The sequence below is a fragment of the Oncorhynchus nerka genome, linkage group LG2 (assembly GCF_034236695.1).
Source record: "Oncorhynchus nerka isolate Pitt River linkage group LG2, Oner_Uvic_2.0, whole genome shotgun sequence".
Taxonomy (NCBI): domain Eukaryota; kingdom Metazoa; phylum Chordata; class Actinopteri; order Salmoniformes; family Salmonidae; genus Oncorhynchus; species Oncorhynchus nerka.
Genome location: NC_088397.1, coordinates 6,579,259 through 6,603,800, shown reverse-complemented (window position 1 = coordinate 6,603,800; position 24,542 = coordinate 6,579,259). Strand labels below are relative to the sequence as shown.

Genomic DNA, 24,542 nt, shown 5'->3' with positions numbered 1-24,542 from the left:
TGTTGGATGTACGTCCCCATCCTGCTTTGTCCCTGTCCAGTGAGACATGTTGGATGTACGTCCCCATCCTGCTTTGTCCCTGTCCAGTGAGACATGTTGGATGTACGTCCCCATCCTGCTTTGTCCCTGTCCAGTGAGACATGTTGGATGTACGTGCTTTGTCCCTGTCCAGTGAGACATGTTGGATGTACCCCCATCCTGCTTTGTCCCTGTCCAGTGAGACATGTTGGATGTACTTACCCTTTCCTGCTTTGTCCCTGTCCAGTGAGACATGTTGGATGTACCCACCCATCCTGCTTTGTCCCTGTCCAGTGAGACATGTTGGATGTACCCACCCATCCTGCTTTGTCCCTGTCCAGTGAGACATGTTGGATGTACCCACCCATCCTGCTTTGTCCCTGTCCAGTGAGACATGTTGGATGTACGTCCCCATCCTGCTTTGTCCCTGTCCAGTGAGACATGTTGGATGTACGTCCCATCCTGCTTTGTCCCTGTCCAGTGAGACATGTTGGATGTACGTACCCATCCTGCTTTGTCCCTGTCCAGTGAGACATGTTGGATGTACCCACCCATCATGCTTTGTCCCTGTCCAGTGAGACATGTTGGATGTACGTACCCATCCATCCTGCTTTGTCCCTGTCCAGTGAGACATGTTGGATGTACCCATCCATCCTGCTTTGTCCCTGTCCAGTGAGACATGGGACAAAGACATGTATTTGTTACCCATTCTGTTTGTCCCTGTCCAGTGAGACATGTTGGATGTACCCACCCATCCTGCTTTGTCCCTGTCCAGTGAGACATGTTGGATGTACTTACCCATCCTGCTTTGTCCCTGTCCAGTGAGACATGTTGGATGTACTTCCCATCCTGCTTTGTCCCTGTCCAGTGAGACATGGTGTATAATCCTGCTTTGTCCCTGTCCAGTGAGACATGTTGGATGTACGTCCCCATCCTGCTTTGTCCCTGTCCAGTGAGACATGTTGGATGTACGTCCCATCCTGCTTTGTCCCTGTCCAGTGAGACATGTTGGATGTAATGCTTTGTCCCTCCCCTCTCCCCCTGTCCAGTGAGACATGTTGGAGCTGCTTTGTCCCTGTCCAGTGAATGTTTGTCCCTCACCTCTCCCTGTCCAGTGAGACATGTTTGTTCCTAACCAGGCACCTGTGTCGACCCTGTCATAACCAGTGAGAAGGCTGTAGAGGTCCCTGGGAGAATGTACATCTGTCAGAAATGCCATGCCCCTCCATGAGACATGTTGGATGTACAGCCTGCTTTGTCCCTGTCCAGTGAGACATGTTGAACACCCCTACCACCTGCTTTGACCACTTCAACTGCAACAACTGTTTGTCCCTGTCCAGTGAGACATGGCTCCCTCCTGATTTGTCCCTCTGAGACATAATGTGCCCATCCTGATTCCATTATGTGTTCAGTCAGTATTTGGATAATGAAAGTCCAGTGAGACAGAGTGTTTAAGATTTTACCATTTACTCTGCTTCAAAACCACTCCCTGTCCAGTGAGACATGTTGGATGTTTTGTCCCTGTCCAGTGAGACATGTTGGATGTGTTGCTTTGTCCCTGTCCAGTGAGACATGTTGGATGTAATGTTTGTCCCTCCAGTGAGACATGTTGGATGTACCCATCCTGTGAGACATCCATCCTCCTGCTTTGTCATGACATGGACAAAGCAGGTAGTTTGTCCCTCCCCTCGGTGTGTCCAGTGAGACATGTTGGATGTACTCCCCTCTCCCTGTCCAGTGTAATATAATGCTGTATAATGTTTGTCCCTCCCCTCTCCCTGTGGTAAGGAGCTGTAGTAATGTTTGTCCCTCCCCTCTCCCTGTAGTAAGGAGCTGTAGTAATGTTTGTCCCTCCCCTCTCCCTGTAGTAAGTTTGTTCCTAAGCTGTAGTAATGTTTGTCCCTCCCCATCTCCAGCCCCCTGTCTTTAGTACCAGGAGCTGTGGTAATGTTTGTCCCTCCCTGACATCTCCTGATTCCATTATGGGTTCAGTGTATTTGTAATGAAAGCAAGAGTTTGATTTTACCATTTACTCTGCTCAAAACCACTGTTTGTGTGTGTGTTTTGTGTAATATAATGTTTGTCCCTCCCCTCTCGCTGTAGTAATGTTTGTCCCTCCCCTCTCCCTGTAGTAAGGAGCTGAGTAGATGCCAGGAGCTAAGGAGCTGTAGTAATGTTTGTCCCTCCCTCTCCCTGTAGTAAGGAGCTGACAGCAGATGCCAGGGAGCTGAAGGGAGAGCTGTACTGTCTGCCCTGCCATGATAAGATGGGGGTGCCGATCTGTGGCGCCTGCAGGAGGCCCATCGAGGGACGCGTGGTCAACGCCATGGGCAAGCAGTGGCACGTCGAGGTGTGTGGTCACAAATGACATGATGGGATCTAGTGGTATTTTACACATATTTGGACTCAAATGTAACGGGTTAGTCAGATGTTTGTTGAGTAAGCTTTTACAAAGAAATGATATGTTACATTTTTATAATTTCCTTTGTGTTCAGAGAGCGTATGTTTGATTGGACTGTGAGTAACTCTGAGTAACTCTATCTGCTCTCAATCCTGTGACACCTTTCTTTTCCTTCCAACACATTCCTTTATTCTTCTCTACATCCTCATCTTTGTGGCTTCTTTTATCCCTCCCTTATCCTTCTCCTCCCTCCCTTATCCTTCTCCCCCCCCTTATCCTTCTCCCCCCTCCCTTATCCTCCTCCCCCTTATCCTTCTCCCCTCCCTTATCCTTCTCCCCCTTATCCTTCTCCCCCCTTATCCTTCTCCCTCCCCCTTATCCTTCTCCCCCTCCTTATCCTTCTCCCTCCTCCCTTATCCTTCTCCCCTCCCTTATCCTTCTCCCTCCTCCCTTATCCTTCTCCCTCCTCCCTTATCCTTCTCCCCCTCCCCCCTCCCCCTCCTCCTCACCCCATCCTCCCTCCTCACCCCCTCCTCCTCTCCCAGCACTTTGGGTGTAGTGTATGTGAGCGATCGTTCCAGGGCCATCCCTACTATGAATGTAAGGGCTATGCCTACTGCGAGTGGCACTTTAACATGGTGAGAAGGTGTTATGTCCCAAATGGCAGTAGTCCCTATGTAGTGTACTAAGTTTTAACCAGAGCCCATAGTGTTCTGGTCAGTTAGGGCCCTATGTAGTGCACTAAGTTTTAACCAGAGCCCATAGTGTTCTGGTCAGAGTTAGGGCCCTATGTAGGGAATAGGGTGCCATTTGGGACACATCCAAGGAGAAAGGAGGTCTTTCTCCTCCCACACAAAGAAACTGCACTACAGAAAACAACATTGCATAGCTAGCTACACAACGACACTCTTCAGCCACAAACACCTGTCATATGTCAATAGAAACAAGAGGCACACCGTTACCACATTCACAGATAAGTTCTTCTTACCCAGAAATACATGGGTGCGGGTGTCTAAACACATGCACAATCTCTCACAACTTTACAGTACTGATGAATACAGGACAAGTAGTCTACAGTGCCTGGCCTGCCTGCATTTGACATTCTCTCCACTAGAGGCCACTGTTCCGCTACCTGTCCTGAATGACTGCTGTGTGTGTCATGCATCTTTCTGACCAAGCCCCGATGAGTTACTTGGGCCAGTTGTATTCATAAAGCTCTGAGTAGAGCTGATATAGGGTTAGCTTAGTCTTTAAAGGTCCCAAACAGTCATGCTGATTCCCATGTAAAATAGCATTTTGAGTGACTAAAATATCACCCATAATATTTGTTTTGGATAGAAATGCTCAATGTGAGGGAAAAGTGCTCTACCAGGAAGTTTGAAAAGACAGGCTGAGTGGGGAGCTTATACTTATACTTAGACCTAGCTAACACCAGACACAGATGAAGACCTAGCTAACACCAGACACAGATGAAGACCTAGCTAACACCAGACACAGATGAAGACCTAGCTAACACCAGACACAGATGAAGACCTAGCTAACACCAGACACAGATGAAGACCTAGCTAACACCAGACACAGATGAAGACCTAGCTAACACCAGACACAGATGAAGACCTAGCTAACACCAGACACAGATGAAGACCTAGCTAACACCAGACACAGATGAAGACCTAGCTAACACCAGACACAGATGAAGACCTAGCTAACACCAGACACAGATGAAGACCTAGCTAACACCAGACACAGATGAAGACCTAGCTAACACCAGACACAGATGAAGACCTAGCTAACACCAGACACAGATGAAGACCCAGATAACACCAGACACAGATGAAGACCCAGCTAACCAGTAACTATATAACACCAGACACAGCTAAAAGGGGACACGAGTGTCTTTACCATAGATGAATAGTGTAAACGTTTAATTATATTTGATGACACCTTACAGGCACCAGTAGAGTAGCTGTATAAACCACACCCCTCCACAAACACACCTTCTCCGATGTTGGTTACAAAGCGGTACTTATTTAAATTAGATGAGAGAATATCATGTTACCATTGGTGTATTAAAATAAGTTAGGGTGATGTCACCCTATGTAACAATGAATCCAAGTGTTTGACATGGGGGACCAGTAGCTTTATGACTTTGTCAATGTAGGAGCAATGGTCATTTTTCATACTTTAACCTGGTTTCATTCAAATATCATCCAGTTTTATGAAAAACATTTTTTTTTTTTTGGACTGTTCATGACCTTTAAGATCATAATGAATAACATATGTACAGGTAGATCACCTGATCCTAGATCAGCACTCCTACACTGATACTCTTTGTGAATACGTGCCCTGATGGCAGCTGACTAGAGTTAGCAAAGTTAGCTAACTTAACTGCTTGTGCCTGTGAGTAGAGTTAGCAATATGCTAATGCCTGTGTAGTGGTGTCTGCCTGTAACGAGAGTTAGCTATTAGCCATGCTAACTTGGGATGCTACTTCCCTGTGACTACAGTTAGCCATGCTAACATGTGATGTTGCCTGGTACTACAGTTAGCCATTAGCCATGCTAACATGTGATGTTGCCTGGTACTACAGTTAGCCATTAGCCATGCTAACATGTGATGTTGCCTGTGTTTGCAGCATTTTGTGTGTGCTAAGTGTGAGAAGCCGTTCCTTGGACACCGCCACTATGAGAGGAAGGGTCTGGCCTACTGTGAGACTCACTACAACCAGGTAATACAGCTATGATCTGACTGTGAGACCCACTACAGCTGAGACTCACTACAACCAGGTAATACAGCTATGATCTGACTGTGAGACCCACTACAACTGAGACTCACTACAACCAGGTAATAAAGCTATGATCTGACTGAGACTCACTACAACCAGGTAATAAAGCTATGATCTGACTGAGACTCACTACAACCAGGTAATACAGCTATGATCTGACGGTGAGACCCACTACAACTGAGACCCACTACAACCAGGTAATAAAGCTATGATCTGACTGAGACCCACTACAACCAGCTAATAAAGCTATGATCTGACTGAGACCCACTACAACTGAGACCCACTACAACCAGGTAATAAAGCTATGATCTGACTGAGACCCACTACAACCAGGTAATAAAGCTATGATCTGACTGAGACCCACTACAACTAGGTAATAAAGCTATGATCTGACTGAGACCCACTACAACTGAGACCCACTACAACCAGGTAATAAAGCTATGATCTGACTGTGAGACCTACTACAACCAGGTAATACAGCTATGACCTGACTGAGACCCACTACTAGGTAATAAAGCTATGATCTGACTGAGACCCACTACAACCAGGTAATAAAGCTATGATCTGACTGAGACCCACTACAACTGAGACCCACTACAACTAGGTAATAAAGCTATGATCTGACTGTGAGACCCACTACAATTGAGACCCACTACAACCAGGTAATAAAGCTATGATCTGACTGAGACCCACTACAACTAAGTAATACAGCTATGATCTGACTGAGACCCACTACAACTAGGTAATACAGCTATGATCTGACTGTGAGACCCACTACAACTGAGACCCACTACAACCAGGTAATAAAGCTATGATCTGACTGTGAGACCCACTACAACCAGGTAATACAGCTATGACCTGACTGAGACCCACTACTAGGTAATAAAGCTATAATCTGACTGAGACCCACTACAACTAGGTAATAAAGCTATGATCTGACTGTGAGACTCACTACAACTAGGTAATACAGCTATGATCTGACTGAGACCCACTACAACTGAGACCCACTACAACCAGGTAATAAAGCTATGATCTGACTGAGACCCACTACTAGGTAATAAAGCTATAATCTGACTGTGAGACCCACTACAACTAGGTAATAAAGCTATGATCTGACTGTGAGACTCACTACAACTAGGTAATACAGCTATGATCTGACTGAGATCCACTACAACTGAGACTCACTACAACCAGGTAATAAAGCTATGATCTGACTGTGAGACCCACTACAACCAGGTAATACAGCTATGATCTGACTGTGAGACCCACTACAACCAGGTAATAAAGCTATGATCTGACTGAGACCCACTACAACCAGGTAATAAAGCTATGATCTGACTGAGACCCACTACAACTGAGACACACTACAACCACGTAATACAGCTATGATCTGACTGTGAGACCCACTACAACTAGGTAATACAGCTATGATCTGACTGTGAGACCCACTACAACCAGGTAATACAGCTATGATCTGACTGTGAGACCCACTACAACCAGGTAATAAAGCTATGATCTGACTGAGACCCACTACAACCAGGTAATAAAGCTATGATCTGACTGAGACCCACTACAACTGAGACACACTACAACCACGTAATACAGCTATGATCTGACTGTGAGACCCACTACAACTGAGACCCACTACAACCAGGTAATAAAGCTATGATCTGACTGAGACCCACTACAACCAGGTAATAAAGCTATGATCTGACTGTGAGACCCACTACAACCAGGTAATACAGCTATGATCTGACTGTGAGACCCACTACAACCAGGTAATAAAGCTATGATCTGACTGAGACCCACTACAACTGAGACACACTAATACAGCTATGATCTGACTGTGAGACTCACTACAATTGAGACCCACTACAACCAGGTAATACAGCTATGATCTGACTGTGAGACCCACTACAATTGAGACCCACTACAACCAGGTAATAAAGCTATGATCTGACTGTGAGACCCACTACAATTGAGACCCACTACAACCAGGTAATAAAGCTATGATCTGACTGAGACCCACTACAACCAGGTAATAAAGCTATGATCTGACTGAGACCCACTACAACCAGGTAATAAAGCTATGATCTGACTGAGACCACACTACAACTGAGACCCACACTACAACCAGGTAATAAAGCTATGATCTGACTGAGACCCACTACAACTGAGACCCACTACAACTAGGTAATAAAGCTATGATCTGACTGAGACTCACTACAACCAGGTAATAAAGCTATGATCTGACTGAGACTCACTACAACTAGGTAATAAAGCTATGATCTGACTGAGACTCACTACAACTGAGACCCACTACAACCAGGTAATAAAGCTATGATCTGACTGTGAGACCCACTACAACCAGGTAATACAGCTATGACCTGACTGTGAGACTCACTACAACCAGGTAATAAAGCTATGATCTGACTGAGACTCACTACAACTAGGTAATAAAGCTATGATCTGACTGTGAGACCCACTACAACCAGATAATAAAGCTATGATCTGACTGTGAGACCCACTACAACTAATAAAGCTATGATCTGACTGAGACTCACTACAACCAGGTAATAAAGCTATGATCTGACTGAGACTCACTACAACTGAGACCCACTACAACTGAGACCCACTACAACTAGGTAATAAAGCTATGATCTGACTGAGACCCACTACAACTAGGTAATACAGCTATGATCTGACTGAGACCCACTACAACCAGGTAATACAGCTATGATCTGACTGAGACCCACTACAACCAGGTAATAAAGCTATGATCTGACTGTGAGACCCACTACAACCAGGTAATAAAGCTATGATCTGACTGAGACCCACTACAACTGAGACACACTACAACCAGGTAATACAGCTATGATCTGACTGTGAGACCCACTACAACTAGGTAATAAAGCTATGATCTGACTGTGAGACCCACTACAACCAGGTAATACAGCTATGATCTGACTGAGACCCACTACAACCAGGTAATAAAGCTATGATCTGACTGAGACCCACTACAACCAGGTAATAAAGCTATGATCTGACTGAGACCCACTACAACTGAGACACACTACAACCACGTAATACAGCTATGATCTGACTGTGAGACCCACTACAACTGAGACCCAGGTAATAAAGCTATGATCTGACTGAGACCCACTACAACCAGGTAATAAAGCTATGATCTGACTGTGAGACCCACTACAACCAGGTAATAAAGCTATGATCTGACTGTGAGACCCACTACAACCAGGTAATAAAGCTATGATCTGACTGAGACCCACTACAACCAGGTAATAAAGCTATGATCTGACTGAGACCCACTGAATACAGCTATGATCTGACTGTGAGACCCACTACAATTGAGACCCACTACAACCAGGTAATACAGCTATGATCTGACTGTGAGACCCACTACAATTGAGACCCACTACAACCAGGTAATAAAGCTATGATCTGACTGTGAGACCCACTACAATTGAGACCCACTACAACCAGGTAATAAAGCTATGATCTGACTGAGACCCACTACAACCAGGTAATAAAGCTATGATCTGACTGTGAGACCCACTACAACCAGGTAATAAAGCTATGATCTGACTGAGACTCACTACAACTGAGACCCACTACAACCAGGTAATAAAGCTATGATCTGACTGAGACCCACTACAACTGAGACCCACTACAACTAGGTAATAAAGCTATGATCTGACTGAGACTCACTACAACCAGGTAATAAAGCTATGATCTGACTGAGACTCACTACAACTAGGTAATAAAGCTATGATCTGACTGAGACTCACTACAACTGAGACCCACTACAACCAGGTAATAAAGCTATGATCTGACTGTGAGACCCACTACAACCAGGTAATACAGCTATGACCTGACTGTGAGACTCACTACAACCAGGTAATAAAGCTATGATCTGACTGAGACTCACTACAACTAGGTAATAAAGCTACTGAGACCCACTGACTGAGACTGACTGAGACTACAACCAGGTAATAAAGCTATGATCTGACTGAGACTCACTACAACTAGGTACAACTAGGTAATAAAGCTATGATCTGACTGAGACCCACTACAACTAGGTAATAAAGCTATGATCTGACTGTGAGACCCACTACAACCAGGTAATAAAGCTATGATCTGACTGAGACCCACTACAACTAATAAAGAGACTGACTGACTACAACCAGGTAATAAAGCTATGATCTGACTGAGACCCACTGAGACACACTACAGGTACCAGTTAATAAAGTTAATAAAGCTATGATCTGACTGTGAGACCCACTACAACCAGGTAATAAAGCTATGATCTGACTGAGACCCACTACAACTGAGACCCACTACAACCAGGTAATAAAGCTATGATCTGACTGAGACTCACTACAACTGAGACCCACTACAACCAGGTAATAAAGCTATGATCTGACTGAGACTCACTACAACTGAGACCCACTACAACTAGGTAATAAAGCTATGATCTGATGAGACTGACTGTGAGACCCACTACAACCAGGTAATACAGCTATGACCTGACTGAGACCCACTACAACCAGGTAATAAAGCTATGATCTGACTGAGACCCACTACAACTAGGTAATAAAGCTATGATCTGACTGTGAGACCCACTACAACCAGGTAATAAAGCTATGATCTGACTGAGACTCACTACAACCAGGTGCTAGATCCTGAGACTCACTACAACTGAGACCCAGGTAATAAAGCTATGATCTGACTGAGACCCACTACAACCAGGTAATAAAGCTATGATCTGACTGAGACCCACTACAACCAGGTAATAAAGCTATGATCTGACTGAGACTCACTACAACCAGGTAATAAAGCTATGATCTGACTGAGACTCACTACAACTAGGTAATAAAGCTATGATCTGACTGAGACTCACTACAACTGAGACCCACTACAACCAGGTAATAAAGCTATGATCTGACTGTGACCCACTACAACCAGGTAATACAGCTATGACCTGACTGTGAGACTCACTACAACCAGGTAATAAAGCTATGATCTGACTGAGACTCACTACAACTAGGTAATAAAGCTATGATCTGACTGTGAGACCCACTACAACCAGGTAATAAAGCTATGATCTGACTGTGAGACCCACTACAACTAGGTAATAAAGCTATGATCTGACTGAGACCCACTACAACTAGGTAATAAAGCTATGATCTGACTGAGACCCACTACAACTAGGTAATAAAGCTCTCTGACTGTGAGACCCACTACAACCAGGTAATAAAGCTATGATCTGACTGAGACCCACTACAACTGAGACACACTACAACCAGGTAATAAAGCTATGATCTGACTGAGACCCACTACAACCAGTTAATAAAGCTATGATCTGACTGTGAGACCCACTACAACCAGGTAATAAAGCTATGATCTGACTGAGACCCACTACAACTGAGACCCACTACAACCAGGTAATAAAGCTATGATCTGACTGAGACTCACTACAACTGAGACCCACTACAACCAGGTAATAAAGCTATGATCTGACTGAGACTCACTACAACTGAGACCCACTACAACTAGGTAATAAAGCTATGATCTGACTGAGACTCACTACAACTGAGACCCACTACAACCAGGTAATACAGCTATGACCTGACTGAGACCCACTACAACTAGGTAATAAAGCTATGATCTGACTGAGACCCACTACAACTAGGTAATAAAGCTATGATCTGACTGTGAGACCCACTACAACCAGGTAATAAAGCTATGATCTGACTGAGACTCACTACAACCAGGTAATAAAGCTATGATCTGACTGAAACCCACTACAACTGAGACCCACTACAACTAGGTAATAAAGCTATGATCTGACTGAGACTCACTACAACCAGGTAATAAAGCTATGATCTGACTGAGACTCACTACAACTAGGTAATAAAGCTATGATCTGACTGAGACTCACTACAACTGAGACCCACTACAACCAGGTAATAAAGCTATGATCTGACTGTGAGACCCACTACAACCAGGTAATACAGCTATGACCTGACTGTGAGACTCACTACAACCAGGTAATAAAGCTATGATCTGACTGAGACTCACTACAACTAGGTAATAAAGCTATGATCTGACTGTGAGACCCACTACAACCAGATAATAAAGCTATGATCTGACTGAGACCCACTACAACTGAGACACACTACAACCACGTAATACAGCTATGATCTGACTGTGAGACCCACTACAATTGAGACCCACTACAACCAGGTAATACAGCTATGATCTGACTGTGAGACCCACTACAATTGAGACCCACTACAACCAGGTAATAAAGCTATGATCTGACTGTGAGACCCACTACAATTGAGACCCACTACAACCAGGTAATAAAGCTATGATCTGACTGAGACCCACTACAACCAGGTAATAAAGCTATGATCTGACTGTGAGACCCACTACAACCAGGTAATAAAGCTATGATCTGACTGAGACTCACTACAACTGAGACCCACTACAACCAGGTAATAAAGCTATGATCTGACTGAAACCCACTACAACTGAGACCCACTACAACTAGGTAATAAAGCTATGATCTGACTGAGACTCACTACAACCAGGTAATAAAGCTATGATCTGACTGAGACTCACTACAACTAGGTAATAAAGCTATGATCTGACTGAGACTCACTACAACTGAGACCCACTACAACCAGGTAATAAAGCTATGATCTGACTGTGAGACCCACTACAACCAGGTAATACAGCTATGACCTGACTGTGAGACTCACTACAACCAGGTAATAAAGCTACTGACTGAGACTCACTACAACTAGGTAATAAAGCTAGATCTGACTAGACCCACTACAACCAGATAATAAAGCTATGATCTGACTGTGAGACCCACTACAACTAGGTAATAAAGCTATGATCTGACTGAGACTCACTACAACCAGGTAATAAAGATGATCTGACTGAGACTCACTACAACTGAGACCCACTACAACTGAGACCCACTACAACTAGGTAATAAAGCTATGATCTGACTGAGACCCACTACAACTAGGTAATAAAGCTATGATCTGACTGTGAGACCCACTACAACCAGGTAATAAAGCTATGATCTGACTGAGACCCACTACAACCAGGTAATAAAGCTATGATCTGACTGAGACCCACTACAACCAGGTAATAAAGCTATGATCTGACTGAGACCCACTACAACTGAGACTACAACCAGGTAATACAGCTATCTGACTGTGAGACCCACTACAACCAGTTAATAAAGCTATGATCTGACTGTGAGACCCACTACAACCAGGTAATAAAGCTATGATCTGACTGAGACCCACTACAACTGAGACCCACTACAACCAGGTAATAAAGCTATGATCTGACTGAGACTCACTAACAACTGAGACCCACTACAACCAGGTAATAAAGCTATCTGACTGAGACTCTACAACTGAGACCCACTACAACTAGGTAATAAAGCTATGATCTGACTGAGACTCACTACAACTGAGACCCACTACAACCAGGTAATACAGCTACCTGACTGAGACCCACTACAACTAGGTAATAAAGCACTGACTGAGACCCACTACAACTAGGTAATAAAGCTATGATCTGACTGTGAGACCCACTGGTACTATGATCTGAGACTCACTACAACCAGGTAATAAAGCTATGATCTGACTGAGACTGAGACCCACTACAACTGAGACCCACTACAACTAGGTAATAAAGCTATGATCTGACTGAGACCCACTACAACTAGGTAATAAAGCTATGATCTGACTGTGAGACCCACTACAACTAGGTAATAAAGCTATGATCTGACTGAGACTCACTACAACCAGGTAATAAAGCTATGATCTGACTGAGACTCACTACAACTAGGTAATAAAGCTATGATCTGACTGAGACTCACTACAACTGAGACCCACTACAACCAGGTAATAAAGCTATGATCTGACTGTGAGACCCACTACAACCAGGTAATACAGCTATGACTGACTGTGAGACTCACTGACTGATCTGACTGAGACCCTACAACTAGGTAATAAAGCAATCTGACTGTGAGACCCACTACAACCAGATAATAAAGCTATGATCTGACTGTGAGACCTGAACTGGTAATAAAGCTATGATCTGACTGAGACTCACTACAACTAGGTAATAAAGCTATGATCTGACTGAGACCCACTACAACTAGGTAATAAAGCTATGATCTGACTGTGAGACCCACTACAACCAGGTAATAAAGCTATGATCTGACTGAGACCCACTACAACTGAGACACACTACAACCAGGTAATACAGCTATGATCTGACTGTGAGACCCACTACAACCAGTTAATAAAGCTATGATCTGACTGTGAGACCCACTACAACCAGGTAATAAAGCTATGATCTGACTGAGACCCACTACAACTGAGACCCACTACAACCAGGTAATAAAGCTATGATCTGACTGAGACCCACTACAACTAGGTAATAAAGCTATGATCTGACTGAGACTCACTACAACTGAGACCCACTACAACTAGGTAATAAAGCTATGATCTGACTGAGACTCACTACAACTGAGACCCACTACAACCAGGTAATACAGCTATGACCTGACTGAGACCCACTACAACTAGGTAATAAAGCTATGATCTGACTGAGACCCACTACAACTAGGTAATAAAGCTATGATCTGACTGTGAGACCCACTACAACCAGGTAATAAAGCTGATCTGACTGAGACTCACTACAACCAGGTAATAAAGCTATGATCTGACTGAAACCCACTACAACTGAGACCCACTACAACTAGGTAATAAAGCTATGATCTGACTGAGACTCACTACAACCAGGTAATAAAGCTATGATCTGACTGAGACTCACTACAACTAGGTAATAAAGCTATGATCTGACTGAGACTCACTACAACTGAGACCCACTACAACCAGGTAATAAAGCTATGATCTGACTGAGACCCACTACAACCAGGTAATAATAAACTGTGAGACTCACTACAACCAGGTAATAAAGCTGATCTGACTGAGACTCACTACAACTAGGTAATAAAGCTATGATCTGACTGTGAGACCCACTACAACCAGATAATAAAGCAATCTGACTGTGAGACCCACTACAACTAGGTAATAAAGCTATGATCTGACTGAGACTCACTACAACCAGGTAATAAAGCTATGATCTGACTGAGACTCACTACTGAGACCCAACAACTGAGACCCACTACAACTAGGTAATAAAGCTATGATCTGACTGAGACCCACTACAACTAGGTAATAAAGCTATGATCTGACTGTGAGACCCACTACAACCAGGTAATAAAGCTACTGACTGAGACCCACTACAACCAGGTAATAAAGCTATGATCTGACTGAGACCCACTACAACCAGGTAATAAAGCTATGATCTGACTGAGACCCACTACAACCAGGTAATAAAGCTATGATCTGACTGAGAGACTACAACTGAGACCCACTACAACCAGGTAATAAAGCTATGATCTGACTGAGACTCACTACAACTGAGACCCACTACAACCAGGTAATAAAGCTATGATCTGACTGATCTGAACTGAGACCCACTACAACTAGGTAATAAAGCTAGATCTGACTGAGACTCACTACAACTGAGACCCACTACAACCAGGTAATACAGCTACCTGACTGAGACCCACTACAACTAGGTAATAAAGCTATGATCTGACTGAGACCCACTACAACTAGGTAATAAAGCTATGATCTGACTGTGAGACCCACTACAACCAGGTAATAAAGCTATGATCTGACTGAGACTCACTACAACCAGGTAATAAAGCTGATCTGAGACTCACTACAACTGAGACCCAACCAGGTAATAAAGCTATGATCTGACTGAGACCCACTACAACTAGGTAATAAAGCTGATCTGACTGTGAGACCCACTACAACTAGGTAATAAAGCTATGATCTGACTGAGACTCACTACAACCAGGTAATAAAGCTATGATCTGACTGAGACTCACTACAACTAGGTAATAAAGCTATGATCTGACTGAGACTCACTACAACTGAGACCCACTACAACCAGGTAATAAAGCTATGATCTGACTGTGAGACCCACTACAACCAGGTAATACAGCTATGACCTGACTGTGAGACTCACTACAACCAGGTAATAAAGCTATGATCTGACTGAGACTCACTACAACTAGGTAATAAAGCTATGATCTGACTGAGACCCACTACTGAGACACACTACAACCACGTAATACAGCTATGATCTGACTGTGAGACCCACTACAACTAGGTAATACAGCTATGATCTGACTGTGAGACCCACTACAACCAGGTAATACAGCTATGATCTGACTGAGACCCACTACAACCAGGTAATAAAGCTATGATCTGACTGAGACCCACTACAACCAGGTAATAAAGCTGATCTGACTGAGACCCACTACAACTGAGACACACCAGGTAATACAGCTATGATCTGACTGTGAGACCCACTACAACTGAGACCCACTACAACCAGGTAATAAAGCTATGATCTGACTGAGACCCACTACAACCAGGTAATAAAGCTAACTGACTGTGAGACCCACTAATAAAGCTATGATCTGACTGAGACCCACTACAACCAGGTAATAAAGCTATGATCTGACTGAGACCCACTACAACCAGGTAATAAAGCTATGATCTGACTGAGACCCACTACAACTGAGACACACTACAACCACGTAATACAGCTATGATCTGACTGTGAGACCCACTACAATTGAGACCCACTACAACCAGGTAATACAGCTATGATCTGACTGTGAGACCCACTACAATTGAGACCCACTACAACCAGGTAATAAAGCTATGATCTGACTGTGAGACCCACTACAATTGACCCACTACAACCAGGTAATAAAGCTATGATCTGACTGAGACCCACTACAACCAGGTAATAAAGCTATGATCTGACTGTGAGACCCACTACAACCAGGTAATAAAGCTATGATCTGACTGAGACTCACTACAACTGAGACCCACTACAACCAGGTAATAAAGCTATGATCTGACTGAAACCCACTACAACTGAGACCCACTACAACTAGGTAATAAAGCTATGATCTGACTGAGACTCACTACAACCAGGTAATAAAGCTATGATCTGACTGAGACTCACTACAACTAGGTAATAAAGCTATGATCTGACTGAGACTCACTACAACTGAGACCCACTACAACCAGGTAATAAAGCTATGATCTGACTGTGAGACCCACTACAACCAGGTAATACAGCTATGACCTGACTGTGAGACTCACTACAACCAGGTAATAAAGCTATGATCTGACTGAGACTCACTACAACTAGGTAATAAAGCTATGATCTGACTGTGAGACCCACTACAACCAGATAATAAAGCTATGATCTGACTGTGAGACCCACTACAACTAGGTAATAAAGCTATGATCTGACTGAGACTGGTAATAAAGCTATGATCTGACTGAGACCACTACAACTGAGACCCACTACAACTGAGACCCACTACAACTAGGTAATAAAGCTATGATCTGACTGAGACCCACTACAACTAGGTAATAAAGCTATGATCTGACTGTGAGACCCACTACAACCAGGTAATAAAGCTATGATCTGACTGAGACCCACTACAACCAGGTAATAAAGCTATGATCTGACTGAGACCCACTACAACCAGGTAATAAAGCTATGATCTGACTGAGACCCACTACAACTGAGACACACTACAACCAGGTAATACAGCTATGATCTGACTGTGAGACCCACTACAACCAGTTAATAAAGCTATGATCTGACTGTGAGACCCACTACAACCAGGTAATAAAGCTATGATCTGACTGAGACCCACTACAACTGAGACCCACTACAACCAGGTAATAAAGCTATGATCTGACTGAGACTCACTACAACTGAGACCCACTACAACCAGGTAATAAAGCTATGATCTGACTGAGACTCACTACAACTGAGACCCACTACAACTAGGTAATAAAGCTATGATCTGACTGAGACCACTACAACTGAGACCCACTACAACCAGGTAATACAGCTATGACCTGACTGAGACCCACTACAACTAGGTAATAAAGCTACTGACTGAGACCCACTACAACTAGGTAATAAAGCTATGATCTGACTGTGAGACCCACTACAACCAGGTAATAAAGCTATGATCTGACTGAGACTCACTACAACCAGGTAATAAAGCTATGATCTGACTGAGACTCACTACAACTGAGACCCACTACAACTGAGACCCACTACAACTAGGTAATAAAGCTATGATCTGACTGAGACCCACTACAACTAGGTAATAAAGCTATGATCTGACTGTGAGACCCACTACAACTAGGTAATAAAGCTATGATCTGACTGAGACTCACTACAACCAGGTAATAAAGCTATGATCTGACTGAGACTCACTACAACTAGGTAATAAAGCTATGATCTGACTGAGACCCACTACAACTGAGACCCACTACAACCAGGTAATAAAGCTATGATCTGACTGAGACTCACTACAACTGAGACCCACTACAACCAGGTAATAAAGCTATGATCTGACTGAGACTCACTACAACTGAGACCCACTACAACTAGGTAATAAAGCTATGATCTGACTGAGACTCACTACAACTGAGACCCACTACAACCAGGTAATACAGCTATGACCTGACTGAGACCCACTACAACTAGGTAATAAAGCTATGATCTGACTGAGACCCACTACAACTAGGTAATAAAGCTATGATCTGACTGTGAGACCCACTACAACCAGGTAATAAAGCTATGATCTGACTGAGACTCACTACAACCAGGTAATAAAGCTGACTGAGACTCACTACAACTGAGACCCACTACAACTGAGACCCACTACAACTAGGTAATAAAGCTATGATCTGACTGAGACCCACTACAACTAGGTAATAAAGCTATGATCTGACTGTGAGACCCACTACAACCAGGTAATAAAGCTATGATCTGACTGAGACTCACTACAACCAGGTAATAAAGCTATGATCTGACTGAGACTCACTACAACTAGGTAATAAAGCTATGATCTGACTGAGACTCACTACAACTGAGACCCACTACAACCAGGTAATAAAGCTATGATCTGACTGTGAGACCCACTACAACCAGGTAATACAGCTATGACCTGACTGTGAGACTCACTACAACCAGGTAATAAAGCTATGATCTGACTGAGACTCACTACAACTAGGTAATAAAGCTATGATCTGACTGTGAGACCCACTACAACCAGATAATAAAGCTATGATCTGACTGTGAGACCCACTACAACTAGGTAATAAAGCTATGATCTGACTGAGACTCACTACAACTAGGTAATAAAGCTATGATCTGACTGAGACCCACTACAACTAGGTAATAAAGCTATGATCTGACTGTGAGACCCACTACAACCAGGTAATAAAGCTATGATCTGACTGAGACCCACTACAACTGAGACACACTACAACCAGGTAATACAGCTATGATCTGACTGTGAGACCCACTACAACCAGTTAATAAAGCTATGATCTGACTGTGAGACCCACTACAACCAGGTAATAAAGCTATGATCTGACTGAGACCCACTGAGACCCACTACAACCAGGTAATAAAGCTATGATCTGACTGAGACTCACTACAACTGAGACCCACTACAACCAGGTAATAAAGCTATGATCTGACTGAGACTCACTACAACTGAGACCCACTACAACTAGGTAATAAAGCTATGATCTGACTGAGACTCACTACAACTGAGACCCACTACAACCAGGTAATACAGCTATGACCTGACTGAACAACTAGGTAATAAAGCTATGATCTGACTGAGACCCACTACAACTAGGTAATAAAGCTATGATCTGACTGTGAGACCCACTACAACCAGGTAATAAAGCTATGATCTGACTGAGACTCACTACAACCAGGTAATAAAGCTATGATCTGACTGAAACCCACTACAACTGAGACCCACTACAACTAGGTAATAAAGCTATGATCTGACTGAGACTCACTACAACCAGGTAATAAAGCTATGATCTGACTGAGACTCACTACAACTAGGTAATAAAGCTATGATCTGACTGAGACTCACTACAACTGAGACCCACTACAACCAGGTAATAAAGCTATGATCTGACTGTGAGACCCACTACAACCAGGTAATACAGCTATGACCTGACTGTGAGACTCACTACAACCAGGTAATAAAGCTATGATCTGACTGAGACTCACTACAACTAGGTAATAAAGCTATGATCTGACTGTGAGACCCACTACAACCAGATAATAAAGCTATGATCTGACTGTGAGACCCACTACAACTAGGTAATAAAGCTATGATCTGACTGAGACTCACTACAACCAGGTAATAAAGCTATGATCTGACTGAGACTCACTACAACTGAGACCCACTACAACTGAGACCCACTACAACAGGTAATAAAGCTATGATCTGACTGAGACCCACTACAACTAGGTAATAAAGCTATGATCTGACTGTGAGACCCACTACAACCAGGTAATAAAGCTATGATCTGACTGAGACCCACTACAACCAGGTAATAAAGCTATGATCTGACTGAGACCCACTACAACCAGGTAATAAAGCTATGATCTGACTGAGACCCACTACAACCAGGTAATAAAGCTATGATCTGACTGAGACCCACTACAACCACTACAACCAGGTAATAAAGCTATGATCTGACTGAGACTCACTACAACTGAGACCCACTACAACCAGGTAATAAAGCTATGATCTGACTGAGACTCACTGAACTGAGACCCACTACAACTAGGTAATAAAGCTATGATCTGACTGAGACTCACTACAACTGAGACCCACTACAACCAGGTAATAAAGCTATGACCTGACTGAGACCCACTACAACTAGGTAATAAAGCTAGATCTGACTGAGACCACTACAACTAGGTAATAAAGCTATGATCTGACTGAGACCCACTACAACCAGGTAATAAAGCTATGATCTGACTGAGACTCACTACAACCAGGTAATAAAGCTATGATCTGACTGAGACTCACTACAACTGACCCACTACAACTGAGACCCACTACAACTAGGTAATAAAGCTATGATCTGACTGAGACCCACTACAACTAGGTAATAAAGCTATGATCTGACTGTGAGACCCACTACAACTAGGTAATAAAGCTATGATCTGACTGAGACTCACTACAACCAGGTAATAAAGCTATGATCTGACTGAGACTCACTACAACTAGGTAATAAAGCTATGATCTGACTGAGACTCACTACAACTGAGACCCACTACAACCAGGTAATAAAGCTATGATCTGACTGTGAGACCCACTACAACCAGGTAATACAGCTATGACCTGACTGAGACTCACTACAACCAGGTAATAAAGCTATGATCTGACTGAGACTCACTACAACTAGGTAATAAAGCTATGATCTGACTGTGAGACCCACTACAACCAGATAATAAAGCTATGATCTGACTGAGACTCACTACAACCAGGTAATAAAGCTACTGACTGAGACCCACTACAACTGAGACACACTACAACCAGGTAATACAGCTATGATCTGACTGTGAGACCCACTACAACCAGTTAATAAAGCTATGATCTGACTGTGAGACCCACTACAACCAGGTAATAAAGCTATGATCTGACTGAGACCCACTACAACTGAGACCCACTACAACCAGGTAATAAAGCTATGATCTGACTGAGACCCACTACAACTAGGTAATAAAGCTATGATCTGACTGAGACTCACTACAACTGAGACCCACTACAACTAGGTAATAAAGCTATGATCTGACTGTGAGACTCACTACAACCAGGTAATACAGCTATGACCTGACTGAGACCCACTACAACCAGGTAATAAAGCTATGATCTGACTGAGACCCACTACAACTAGGTAATAAAGCTATGATCTGACTGTGAGACCCACTACAACCAGGTAATAAAGCTATGATCTGACTGAGACTCACTACAACTGAGACCCACTACAACCAGGTAATAAAGCTATGATCTGACTGAGACCCACTACAACCAGGTAATAAAGCTATGATCTGACTGTGAGACCCACTACAACCAGGTAATAAAGCTATGATCTGACTGAGACCCACTACAACCAGGTAATAAAGCTATGATCTGACTGAGACCCACTACAACCAGGTAATAAAGCTATGATCTGACTGAGACCCACTACAACTGAGACTCACTACAACCAGGTAATAAAGCTATGATCTGACTGTGAGACCCACTACAACCAGGTAATAAAGCTATGATCTGACTGTGAGACCCACTACAACCAGGTAATAAAGCTATGATCTGACTGAGACCCACTACAACTGAGGGTAATAAAGCTATGATCTGACTGAGACTCACTACAACTGAGACCCACTACAACCAGGTAATAAAGCTATGATCTGACTGAGACTCACTACAACCCCACTACAACTAGGTAATAAAGCTATGATCTGACTGAGACTCACTACAACTGAGACCCACTACAACCAGGTAATAAAGCTATGATCTGACTGAGACCCACTACAACTAGGTAATAAAGCTACTGACTGTGAGACCCACTACAACCAGGTAATAAAGCTATGATCTGACTGAGACTCACTACAACCAGGTAATAAAGCTATGATCTGACTGAGACTCACTACAACTGAGACCCACTACAACTGAGACCCACTACAACTAGGTAATAAAGCTATGATCTGACTGAGACCCACTACAACTAGGTAATAAAGCTATGATCTGACTGTGAGACCCACTACAACCAGGTAATAAAGCTATGATCTGACTGTGAGACCCACTACAACTAGGTAAATGGTACCCTATTCCCTATGTAATGCACTGTTTGACAGGTCCCATGGGGCTCATGTTCACAAACATTCATAGGTTAGGGGTTGCTGAGTAACACAGTTATTGCATGTTGTTCTGGCTGGCACTGACTGAAATGTAAAGTTTGATAATGGTTAAATCAAGTCGTGTATGTTTGGTGAATGAAATGCTCATCTCTGCCCGTGTCTCAACCCTCTAGCTCTTTGGTGATGTGTGCTACCACTGCAACAGAGTGATTGAAGGAGACGGTAAGCATCAACTGTGTTTTCATTTTGAATGAATTGTTTTAGAAGGATCTAAAGCCATAATGGACTTTCTGTTGTTCCTGTAGTGGTGTCAGCCCTGAACAAAGCATGGTGTGTGAACTGTTTCTCCTGCGCCACCTGCAACACCAAGCTCACCCTCAAGTATGTTATTATTACATTATTATATATCAGTGGTATTATACTGGGCTCTTTCCTAACCCTTTAGCTCTTCCTGTCTGTCGTTGTCCCGCCTTCCTCTCAATCTGTGTCCCAAATGACACCCTATTCCCTAAAAAGTACTGTGTTTTCTCTAACCTTCTATTGGACACAATCTGTTTTTTCCTCTTATTTTCTATAGTCTTCTCACTTCTCCACCCTGTGCTTTTTCCATCCTCTGTTTTCTCTTCTCTCTCCCCCTCTGGTTTCTCTTCTCGCTCTCTCCCCCTCTGGTTTCTCTTCTCGCTCTCTCTCCCTCTGGTTTCTCTTCTCGCTCTCTCTCCCTCTGGTTTCTCTTCTCTCTCTCCCTCTGGTTCTCTCTCTCCCCCTCTGGTTTCTCTTCTCGCTCTCTCTCCCTCTGGTTTCTCTTCTCGCTCTCTCTCCCTCTGGTTTCTCTTCTCGCTCTCTCTCCCTCTGGTTTCTCTTCTCGCTCTCTCTCCCTCTGGTTTCTCTTCTCGCTCTCTCTCCCTCTGGTTTCTCTTCTCGCTCTCTCTCCCTCTGGTTTCTCTTCTCGCTCTCTCTCCCTCTGGTTTCTCTTCTCGCTCTCTCTCTCCCTCTGGTTTCTCTTCTCTCTCTCTCTCTCCCTCTGGTTTCTCTTCTCTCTCTCTCTCTCTCCCTCTGGTTTCTCTTCTCTCTCTCTCTCCCTCTGGTTTCTCTTCTCTCTCTCTCTCTCCTCTGGTTTCTCTTCTCTCTCTCTCCCTCTGGTTTCTCTGGTCTTCTCTCTCCCTCTGGTTTCTCTCTCTCTCTCTCTGGTTTCTCTTCTCTCTCTCTCTCCCCTCTGGTTTCTCTCTCTCTCTCTCCCTCTGGTTTCTCTTCTCTCTCTCTCTCTCCCTCTGGTTTCTCTTCTCTCTCTCTCTCCCTCTGGTTTCTCTTCTCTCTCTCTCTCTCTCTCCCTCTGGTTTCTCTTCTCTCTCTCTCTCTCTCTCTCCCCTCTGGTTTCTCTTCTCTCTCTCTCTCTCTCTCTCTCTCCCTCTGGTTTCTCTTCTCTCTCTCTCTCTCTCTCTCCTCTGGTTTCTCTTCTCTCTCTCTCTCTCTCTCCCTCTGGTTTCTCTTCTCTCTCTCTCTCTCTCCTCTGGTTTCTCTTCTCTCTCTCTCTCTCTCCCCTCTGGTTTCTCTTCTCTCTCTCTCTCTCTCCCTCTGGTTTCTCTTCTCTCTCTCTCTCTCTCTCTCCCTCTGGTTTCTCTGGTTTCTCTTCTCTCTCTCTCTCTCTCTCTCCCTCTGGTTTCTCTTCTCTCTCTCTCTCTCTCCCCTCTGGTTTCTCTTCTCTCTCTCTCTCCCTCTGGTTTCTCTTCTCTCTCTCTCTCTCTCTGGTTTCTCTCTCTCTCTCTCTCTCTGGTTTCTCTTCTCTCTCTCTCTCTCTGGTTTCTCTTCTCTCTCTCTCTCTCTCCTCTGGTCTCTCTTCTCTCTCTCTCTCTCTCTCTGGTTTCTCTTCTCTCTCTCCTCTGGTTTCTCTCTGGTTTCTCTCTCTCTCTCTCTCTCCTCTGGTTTCTCTTCTCTCTCTCTCTCTCTCCTCCCTCTGGTTTCTCTTCTCTCTCTCTCTCTCTCTGGTTTCTCTTCTCTGGTTTCTCTTCTCTCTCTCTCTCTCTCTCTCCCTCTGGTTTCTCTTCTCTCTCTCTCTCTCTCCCTCTGGTTTCTCTTCTCTCTCTCTCTCTCTCTCCCTCTGGTTTCTCTTCTCTCTCTCTCTCTCTCTCTCTGGTTTCTCTTCTCTCTCTCTCTCTCTCTCTGGTTTCTCTTCTCTCTCTCTCTCTCTCTCTCTCTCTCTCTCTCTCTCTCCTCCCTCCCCTCCCTGTGGTGTAACAGAGACAAGTTTGTAGAGGTAGATCTGAAGCCTGTATGTAAGCACTGTTACGAGCGGATGCCTGAGGAGCTGAAACGCAGACTGGCCCGACGCGAGAGGGACGCCTCAAAAGACCGCAAAAAGAAACCTGTTATCTGTCTGTAGACTTTTCCAGTCCTCTTCCTGTCATCTTCACT

The 24,542-nt window shown here is 43.9% G+C and overlaps 1 pseudogene; it reads left to right on the top strand.

Annotated features, from left to right (window-relative positions):
- LOC115116807 (LIM and senescent cell antigen-like-containing domain protein 1) overlaps window positions 1-24,542 on the top strand; it is a 32,889-nt pseudogene that overhangs the window by 5,687 nt on the left and 2,660 nt on the right.